This window comes from Belonocnema kinseyi, chromosome 3, assembly GCF_010883055.1.
Source record: "Belonocnema kinseyi isolate 2016_QV_RU_SX_M_011 chromosome 3, B_treatae_v1, whole genome shotgun sequence".
NCBI classification, from domain to species: Eukaryota; Metazoa; Arthropoda; class Insecta; order Hymenoptera; family Cynipidae; genus Belonocnema; species Belonocnema kinseyi.
The window spans coordinates 52,674,969-52,686,274 of NC_046659.1; the positions used below are offsets into that span (position 1 = coordinate 52,674,969).

The following is an 11,306-nucleotide window of genomic DNA, read 5'->3' on the forward strand; positions in this document are numbered from 1 at the left end:
AAACAGTAGAGTTGTGCTAATGTTTCATAGAAAACTTTTTTTTAAGCGACCTGATTTTTGTAACAACTATTTTAAGTATCATTTTTGCCCGCCGGGTAAAAGTATTTGTCTTGAGTTTGTCTTGAATGTCTTCAATATGTCTTCAATGTGCCTTCAAGACCATAATGTCTGGTTCCGTCTCACCAGCTAAACATTTATTGCTGTAGCTGTGCAAACGAAACCAGATAGAATTACGACCCAGAAGTTAGCTATGCATATAGATTTGGAAATTCGACCTTGAATAAAAAATGGAATAATAGACGTAGCCAAAAACTAAAAACACCGCCGGAATCGTCTGAGCCATATCTTCAGGTGTTTTTTTTTACTTTTTTCAAAAAGTCATTTTTTAAACAATTACCTTGTTAATTAACATATATTCTTCATTATAAAAAAATCCAAAAGTCCTAAAGAAAAAGTGAAGATAGTTCTGGATTCTCCTCGGGAATATCTCCAGGTGTTTTTTTCATTTAAAAAAAAATTATTTATTTAAATAATCATATTGTTTATAATTTTTAAAAATTCATTTAAAAATTGTATTACCATATCCAAAGGCGCATATGGATTTGATTATTTATCCTTCATTCCTGTGTGCGTAGAGAAGGCAAAAACAATGTTTAAACTAACGTTTTTGCATTGTTAAAAATTTTTTTTCATTCATGATACTTCAAGGCATGTTATTTTTCACTTAACAACTCTGAATTGTTTACAAGAATTGTTAAATAAATTTTTAAGAATTATAAGCAATATAATTGTTTAAATAATTAATTTTTTCCCCAATAAAATAAACACCTGGAGATATTGCCGAGGAGAATCCAGAACTATCTTCACTTTTTCTTTAGGACTTTTGGTTTTTTTCACAATGAAGGATATAGGTTAATTAACAACGTAATTGCTTAAAAAATGACTTTTTGAAAAAAGTGAAAAAAAACACCGAGAGATATGGCTCAGACGTCTGAGATATGGCTACGTCTATTATTTCATTTTTTATTCAAGGTCGAATTTTCAAATCTATATGCATAGCTAACTTCTGGGTCGTATAGAATTGGCTTAAGAAGCCCTTAAAAAATAAGAAATGTAATTCTTGATAAATGTACTAAATTTATTTCAAAGAAAATTATTTTAATAATTTATGACAATATAAACATTCTATAAATTTAAAACGGATCAGTGATGACCTTTGTGTGTATTGATCCCAAAACGCGAATTTCATTCTTTAAGTCGTTAGTCGATGGTTCCGTCTTAGAAGCTAGTCATAAAGAATAACTTGAAATTGCATTGAATTAGTCTTTACCTAAGATAAAATCAAGACCAAATATTTTTACCCGGGGCCAACGAAACCTCTGGGTCTCATTAGTAAATAACAAAACTAAATATTCGGATAGTCAGAAGGGTTTTCCTTCTTGATTGAAATTATTGCTTTTCATTCTTATTATAAAAATAAGTTCTATATCTTGGTCACTTTTTAAAATTCTAATTATTGTAGTGTATTGTAATTGTCCAAAATTTCGAACTCTGATTGTTAACGGATCTTTACGTTTCAGAACTGACAGAGATCGAAAATCCTAAAATTTTGTCGGCTAACTTCGTTAAACAGATAATTCGAACCAAAATTTAAAAAATTTAGAGCATTTTCAAAATTTGAATTTTTTTTTTTAGATTTTAGAAATAATTGTCAAAGTTTCTTATAAGTGGATAAAAGACTTTCAAATCATCTCAAACAAAATTTTCAATTTTTATGAAAAGTAGAAAAGTTATATACTTTTGAAAATTATTAAAAAGTAGGAAAAAATATGCCTGGTGTGTGAGCACTTTCTCATTGCGCCCCCCGGGGCGCGCGGGTACGCTTCGCGCTCGTTTTCGTACGTTTAATACGTACACTTAAACTACATTTTTTCAAATATCATAAATATTTTTACTTAAATCGACAACTGTGACTTAAACTTCTAAAAAATGCAGTCATAAATAGAAACTGAATTTTCTTTCCATTTTTTTTAGAGAAGGTTCTCAACGCACCTGCGGGTTTGACGATTACTTTCTCATTGCGGTGCAGAACTCCCGCCTAGCGCTGGATAATTATATTATAGAGTGAATTCTCTTTAAAAAATATAACTATGTGGACGAAATTGAATAGCACATAAGTTGTTCAAACTTCAGTTCTAAAAGAACTCCAATTAATTAATGCAGATTAACATTGTTAATTTGTATCCAATTAAAAAAATTCATTATGATAATTTGTAAACCTTGTTGAAATCTACTATAAATAACGCTTTGCAGATCTCTTAAAAACATAAAATGCATTTTTTTAAAAATGATCTAACTTTTTGAATTTTGGTCTAATCAAACAATTTCATGGGAATAGTTTCGAAATATATTTTATATATAGTAGATATTTGAATTGAAAATTCTTAGTCCGAACAGAAAAATGTTTTTTTATTATTTCGAAAAGCCTAACTTTTCTTATTTTCATCATAATTGAATTTCACACATTTCGCGTGTCAAAGGCTGACTATATTGGACAAACCCTTCAAAAATTAGCGTGACTACAACATTCAGGTAACCATAAATACAGGCATACAACCAGACATATAAGCAGATGTACAAACATAGAGACAGCACCGAGAAAATTTTATGATTTTCGGACTCTCCGTGAGTATCGAAACAGAAAAATCCGTTAAAAACCAGAGATAGAAAATTTGGATGATTACATTGCGATTACACTCTCATGAATGAGAATCTACAAATATTTTCTGATAGATTAGGATATTTCATTCAAATTTCACTAGACACAGACTATGTTTAAAAACTATCTCGCAGTCAAATTTTTCGATTATACCAAAATTCAAAAAGTTAGAGCTTTTTCAAAATTTCAAATAAAATTGTTAAGAGTTTTTGAAATTTTTTAATACACGACAAAACCACATTCGAACATCGGACACTTGTCACCTTTCGGGATTCGACGTATCGGACACTGTAAGCGCACGTGGTCTAGCCCGTCAGCCAATCGGCGTCGAGTTACAGGACCGTCTCGATACGATGTTTTGTAGATGTTATCGGGAGCCGCGGCCCTGGGCTAATCACCTGAATCTTATAGCAGCGCATTCGTTTATCCTGCACTGGTGCACTCCAAGAGCACTCAGATTACTTCGTCTTACTTCTTCCTTCTCACTCCGACCTGCGTCGGTGCAGATCGGAGTGCACCAGTGCAAGATAACCGAATACGTTATTACAGTGTCCGCGAAACAGCTGAGGGCATTGTGTGCAAGGTGTAACCAGAGATACTGTACTTGCAAATTGAGCTTGTGGATTCCATTAGGTCCTTAGCGCTCGGACTCGCTCTCGCAGTATGGTGTGCCTTGCGGAAACGCGGAAAAATTTCCGAAAATTACCAAGTTCGGAAATTTACGGCGCAAAAAATATTACTATATGCGGCTCGACTACCCGCACAAATTTTATACCGAAATTTTTTAATCAAATTGATATTTTTGTTACAAAAAATTAAAAGCCGGAAATTTTCATTGTACCGAAATCAATGACTTTTTAAACTAAACTCGCGAAAGCTCGGCTTCTATTCGACGAAATGACCTTGTTTTTTTTCTCCAAATAGAAAAATCCCTTCTGATGCCAATTATGTTTTAAAAGTAAATTTATTTTTTATGTTTGCAGCATAAGAATGATTGTAAGCCATTACAGTCAGGAATCGCTTCCTCAGACTTTGATGGAGAAAATTCTGCAGGGAAGTTTCGCGCACAGACAAATTCCAATGGAAAAGTTGTTCCTTGATGTTTAAAGAAAACTTTCAACAAATTTGAGCTAAATCCTGCTTTTTGTTCAAGAGATGTAAGCGATTTTTTATTACCGCGCGCGCACTCGACTCAAGTCGATTCGATTTCAACGTTTTTTTTTAGAAATGTACAGCATTAAATTTTTAAGAGAATTTTGGTTTGGGATTTTAAATTTTTTGTCACTGAGCAACAATATATAAAGTGAAAAAAATTGGCTTTTTTAGCTTTGTGAATTTTTATCTCAAGAAAAAATACAGTATAGAGAGACTTACCATCATCTGGAAGTATTGGAACTAAACATTTCCCTTCACAATGAGCTATAGAATACGAATAAAGTATTATTTTTAACATGTAACCACCATAAGTCTGTTTTATAGGGCCCTGCAAAAACTCCATAACTGAAAAAATTAGTTTTGTGATTTTTTGGTGCTAATTATTATTTTTTTAGGTTTTTTTAATGCAAATTGTTTTTAATATATGAAATACTACTTCATACTCAAAATCAAATGCTTACAAAAATTGTTTAAACAATTTATCATTGTTTTCAAAAATGTTCTCTTAGAATAGAGATAGAAAGTTGCGGTTTTTCATAACTTTTCCAATTTTTGTCCAATTTTCCATTAAACTCAGGTGATACTGAATTATTGGTAATAAAAATAATTTTTTAAACAATTTATTATTATTGTTAAAGGTATTCAATCTCAATAATGCTATATCGGAAAGTTGCGGTTTTTTCTGAAAATTGTAACAGTTTGTCCAATTTACAATTAGAGTGAGGTGGATAAATAATTAATGTAGAAAAATTAATTTTTTAAATAACTTAATATTACTGCTAATGATACCTAATTTGAATAATGCTGAAAAGTTGCGGGGTTTTCTGAAATTTTCAACTTTTTAGCCGATTTTTACTTATTATGGTAATAATCATCAATGTAAATAAAAAGTTCTTTAATGAATTTATTGTTTATAACTGTCTTCTCTTATGCAAATGAAGAAATGTGCTGGTTTCTTCTTAAATGTTCAATTTCCCTCTGCTCCTTTTAGTTAAATATAATTTCTTTTTTAGATTTATTTGTTTATTTGATTTTAAGGTTATATAAATATTCTTGAAATTTTTTTTAAAAATTTGAAGATTATACGTATGTCAAAAAGGTATTTATTTTTCATTTTTCGGGATATTACAAAATATGAGGAAAAATTCTACTCAGCTTTAAAGATATTTAGGACTTTTAGAAGTTTGGAAGTTATATTTTAAACTGACTCCACTATTTACAAAATTAAAAAAAAATGATCAAAATTGCCCTTTCATCTTCTAGATGTTCTCTAAACTTGTGGAAATCTTTGAAATGTTTTGATACACTTTCAAATTTTCTTTAATAATTATTTTTTTAAATCAAACGTCATAAAAATGTTTTCCAGGAATCTCAAGAATAATCTTTCATCTTTTTGAAGTATTTCAAACTTCTTAAAAATCTTCGACTTTTTTCTCAATCTTTACAAATTTACCTTTAAATCTTCTAGATTCTGTTTGGACAATTTTGTAAATCATTTGAAATGCGGTTTTTTTTTTAACTTTTCCACTTTTTATCCCATTTTCAATTAGACTTAGGTGATTCTTAATTCTCATCAACCAAGTTTCCTATTAAAGTGGGGTGGATAATTAATGAATGTTGAAAAATTAATTGTTTAAATAATTGAATAATTAAGAGCCAGGTAATAATTAGAAAAATCTGACAAACTTAATTGCACAAAAAAATTATTATTGCTTAAAAGTATCTTCTCTGATGTTGCTGTTAGGTACTTGCGGTTATTTGTAAAATTTTAATTTATTATTGTTTGTAACTATCTTCTCTCAGATCAGTGCAAGAAAATTCTTATTTTTTAAATGTTTCATTTTGCTTTGCCTTTTTATTTATGAAAAATTAATGAATAAACCTGATGAAGAATCATATTTAAAGCAATCTCTATCTTTTCTATGTATATTTCCTTCTCAAATAAAACGGATATTTGAAATATATGCTTTTCAAATTTTCTACATGGATTCCAGGGATTATCCAGGGTAGAAGGGGGGGGGGGGGGCTGATAATAAAATATGTGCAACACCAAATTTTTCTATTACGTTTTGCAAAAAACTGCTTATTATAATTCAAAACAAAACTTTCACAATTCATTTACAGACCTAGTCCTCCCACCTACTCCTATACTATATTCCATTCTATGTTTCTGTCGCTTGTGTAAGATAGTTTGTTTTTTTAATTATTTTTTTAATTAGAAAAAACCAAAAAATATATTTAAAACAATACAATACTATTTCAAAAATGATTCTTTTTGAGTTTTTATTTTTTTTTTTTTGTAACTACAAAGTCTAAGCAAAACTAAATATTTAGGAAAAAAGCATATTTCTAGCATTACTCTATGAAAAGATAGTTATAAACAATAAACAATTCTCTAAATAGGAATGTTTCTTAACTTGCATTAACTATTACACCACTTAGTAAAAAGTGGAGAAAAATGTAAGAGTTCAGAAAAAACCGCAACTGTCCAGCATTATTGAAATTGAATATTAACAAGAATAATAAATTTTTTAAATGATTATTTTTGTTAACAATAATTCAGTATCACCTAAGTTTAATTAAAAATTGGAAACGTTTTGAAAAAACCGCAACTTTCTATCATTATTTTAAGAGACAATTTTTGAAAACATTGATAAATTGTTCAAACTATTTTCGTAAACATCTAATTATGAGTATAAAGTAGTATTTCATATATTAGAAGCAATTTGCAATAAAAAACCCTATAAAACACTTATGGTGGTGACATGTTAAAAATAATACTTTATTCGTATTCTATAGCTCATTGTAAAGAGAAATGTTTAGTTTTGTTGTTTAGTTGTTTACTTTTAGAGTTCGAACGCGGCAATAAAAAATCCCTTACATCTCTTAAACAAAAAGAACGATTTAGCTCAAATTTAGTCATAGTTTTCCTTAAACATCAAGAACAACTTTCTCACTGGAACTTTTCTGTCCGCGAAACTTCCCTGCAGACTTTTGTGCGCCAAAGTCTCAGGAAACGATTTCTGACAGTAATTGTTTACAATAATTTTTATGTTGCAAATATAAAAAAGAAATCTACTTTTAAAACATAATTGGCATCGGAAGGGGTTTTTCTATTTGGAGAAAAAAAACGAGATCATTTCGTCGAACAGAAGCCGGGTTTTCGCGAATTTAGTTTAAAAAGTCTTTGATTTCGGTACAATGAAAAATTCCGATTTTTAATTGTTAGTACAAAAAACTATCGACTTGATTTAAAAAATTTCTTCATAAAAGTTTTGTGGTTCGTCGAGCCGCATATAGTCATATTTTTTGCGCGGTAAATTTCCGAATTTGGTAATTTTCGAAAATTTTCCGCATTTTCGCAAGGCACAGCGTCTGGCAGAGAGAGTCCGAGCGCTAAGGACGTTATGGAATCCATACGCTCAATTATCCTAATGGCATTTTTAATTTCGATAAAAATAAAAAAAATGATATACCTATAAAATTTTTGCAAATTTTCAATAAATGGAAAGAACAATTTTGTTTTTAGATTAAGAAATATGAATCCAAATTTCAGCTAAATATAAAATATATTTTGATAAAATGTTCTAATCAGACCAAAATTCAAAAAGTCAGATCATTTTCAAAAATATGCAATTTATGTTTTTAAGAGATCCGTAAAGCGTTGTTTTTAGTAGATTTTAACGAGACTTACCAATTATCATGATGCATTTTTTCAACTGGACACAAATTAACCAGGCGAGAAAATGATTTATAATTTATATATAGTATGAAGTATTACATATAACATTCATTTGTTTTATACAAAAATGCATAAAACAAATGAATATTTTATATAATACTTTCCATTATTTATAAACCATACATAACATTTTAACCTAGATAAAAATGTTCTAAAATAATTAAAGTAGAGTTCTCTTAGAACTGAAGTTTAAACGAAGGAAATCAAAGCCTAAGGAATGTCACAATTTAGTAAATTAAAAAAAAATGTTTACTTTTTTAATTAAAATTATTTTGAAAAACATACCTACTTCTTGTAGGTTACTCAATTTTGTCTACATCGTTTTATTTTTCCAGGAGAATTGATTCTATAACCTAATTATCGATCGCGAATGCCGTTGTGAAAATGTAATTGTCAAAGCCGTAGGCGGTGGACGTAGGTGATTTGAGAACCTTCATTAAAGACGAATGGAAAAAATTCTGTTCAAATTTCTGGCTGCATACAAAAATAATTCATGATTAATTTTATTTAAAGCTTTGAGTTTGTTAATTTTTACAAGCATAAATTTTAATATGTCAGTAATGCAATTCTTGCCATTTATTTAAGAATTACTACTATTTACAATTCAAAAATTGCACTGTTTTATGAACATTTAATATTTTTCCCATACCGTTGAGCATTTACACCTAATTTTTACTCACTTATACCCAATTGCAAATTCTGTGTTTTCTCCGTGCATTTTGATCAATTACTTCTAAGCAGTTTTTTTCGATACACTACACTTTTTGTCCTATCCTCCTTGAAGACAAGCATTTAAAGCAGATAAAAGATTATTGGTGTTACTGAAAAATTTTAATTATAAGCGAAAGGAACAAATAGCGTACTTATCAGAAAGGAGACTTCGGGGTTCAGCGATTCATTTTTTTTAAAGCTAAATATAATTTTCTCCATACTCTTACTTGCGTGGTTTTATATATACCCGTGCAGAAATTTCCCCATCTTTCCTTATTTGAGGTTGGGTTCCGATGGGGTCCCTATCATAATATCTAGTCTGCAAAAAAACTGATTATAGGGCCCCTATCGAAGTATCTAGTAAAGAAAAAACTGGTTGGGGCCTCTATCAGAATATCTAGTCTAGAAAAAACTGATGAGTGCCCATCAGATTCTAGTGAAGAATTTCGTGTCTCGTATAGGTATGGAAAATCTATCTTATCTTGTTTTTTTTAAAGAAAAAATTCCGTCCTTATGAAAAACTGTAAATGTTCAGAAACAATTGCATTTCCTGTCATTATAAAAAGTTTTAAAGTAGTCTACAACGCAAAAAAAACGCAATAAAAAAAAATGACATAATGTTTAAAAATGTAATATATGTCTTCATTCTAAGCAGGGCCATTAATATTTCAAGTCAAAATACTCGCAATAAATTAATATTTATTTTTAAATACCTTTTTTGTCATATCAATTAAATATTCAACTCAATTAAATATTCATCAGGTAAGAGAAAGTGTCTAGTTGGAGCCTTACTAATCATCGGGCTATAAAAGGGCACTCTCGTTAGGGCCTGCTCAGAAGTTCTAGCTAGAGCCTGGCTAATACAGCGTTACAGAACTATTCAGGCCCTCTCCATTTTTCCCAGCGAGCGCCCGATTACGCTTGCTTCACGTGCATGCAATGGCGCGTTTTCACGGGGGGTTGGGCAAGACATTATTTTTCTGACTATATAGTGTACAAAAAGAATATTTTAACCATGTTTTAATAGTTAAAACAAATGTCATTGTTTAAGAAATATTTATACGTAAACCATCCGTACCCAGTTTGAAGGAAATTTGAAAGAAAAACAATAATTAATTGAATAAACAATGACATAAAGCTTTTAACCGAATTTAATACTTCTCAAATTCATTCAATATTATATTTAGGGGTCGTCCATAAATTACGTGACGCGCCTAGGGAAGTATGGGGGGGGGGGAGACAAAATTATCACCATGGTTTATCACGAAGGGGTCAGGAGGGTCATCCGGATTTTTTAAAAACAGAAACCTTTTGGAGGGGGGAAACAAGTATTTCTATTGTTTAAACAATGGTAATGATATTTAAGTGTAAAAAAATTTGTTATACGATATTCATCAAAAATTTAAAAAAAAACAGATATTTCTATTTTTATTCATATTTCAGTCATAAATAGCTAAAAATTCAATCAAAATACAGCAAAAATTTTTCGAATAATTACTTATAATTTTTTTATATAATAGGGCAGTGACATAAAATTAATACACATAACACAATTATAAATGTGTTTATTTATTTAGTATTTAAACAATTAATAGCGAGAAATTTAATATTCTATATCAGACATTACTGAAAATATAATGAAATTTACAAAACTTTATTATTCTCAAAACAGAATAATTTTGTACTAAATAATTTAATTTTTGACCGAAAATATGAATTTGCATCCGAGAAGATTAATTTTTTGGAGAAAAAGGCGAATTTAAGAAAAAAAAACGAATTTTTAAACAGTCTATTGGATTTTCAACTATAAAAAACAAATTTTCGGCCAAATAGTTGCATTTTCTTTTGAGAAAAATAAATTTTACCCACAAATAAAATACTATAATTTTCAATAAAAAAAAATTAATTTTTTACAAAAAAAACCGAATGTTCAAAAAAATAGTTAAAGCTTTAATCAAATAGATGAATTTTTAACTAAAGTGGTGAATTTTCACCTGAAATAGGTTAATTTTTATTTTAAAAATAAAGAATCAAACAAATTTGAAGGACTTTAAAAAAAATTAAAATCGTCAACCAAATATATCAATTTTCAACTAAAGCCATGCACCAAACAACACATTTTTAACAAAGTACTTCAAATTTTAACTAAATATAACGCAATAGTGTGTCAAACACGTACATATATCTTGACCCACGCATCAAATTTTTACGATGTAAATATATAATTATTGACATACAATTTATTTTAACAACTTTTTTTATTCTGAAATTACTATATAAAGAGATTTTCAGAAAAAAATGGGGACAAAACTTAATTTTTTAAATAAATATCAGAAATATTGTTTAAACAATATAAATAATTATTTTCCTCCTCCAAAAGGTTTCTGATTTTAAATAATATAAAAAAACAAAATTAAGTATTCATTGATTATACTACACTTTAAAAAGAAGTTTTCTCTCAACACAAAAATATTCCATACATCTTTATGTCGCAGCTATAAACAGACAGCAATGTCATCAAAAGTCGTTTTGTGCTTCAGATTCATCTTCAAAAATTCGTATGGTACGAATTGCAGCTGCTCTGAAAAAATCATTTCTAGCCGTTACCAAAAGCTTTGAAAATGAAGAAGAATATGAATGACTAGACAAAGATTCGGTGGATGACAGCAAAGTTTCATGCTCGATATTTGTTGAATTTTTGTCCTGAGTTTTATGACAAAATACATTTGTATTGTATTGTACCTTTTTATCCTTAGAATTTTTTGATTTTCACATGAGGAGGGGGTCATAAGAAGTGTCATGCAATTATGAAGGGTGCACTGAAAAAAATGGTTAGTTGCGACAAGAAGCTCCTCATTAGTAGAGTTGGTATAAGCTACAACTACTTCGATGGTAACAGTAACTAACCAGCTTTGTACGGCAACAAGTCGCCGTTAGTCCTCCTATGAAGGTTACATTAGTAAGGATAGTAATTGTAGT

General features: G+C 29.3%; 1 protein-coding gene across 1 annotated transcript in view; it reads right to left on the reverse strand.

The window, feature by feature from the left end:
- The window catches only part of LOC117170189, a 105,288-nt gene that overhangs the window by 45,995 nt on the left and 47,987 nt on the right, over positions 1-11,306 (reverse strand). The window lies entirely within an intron of this gene.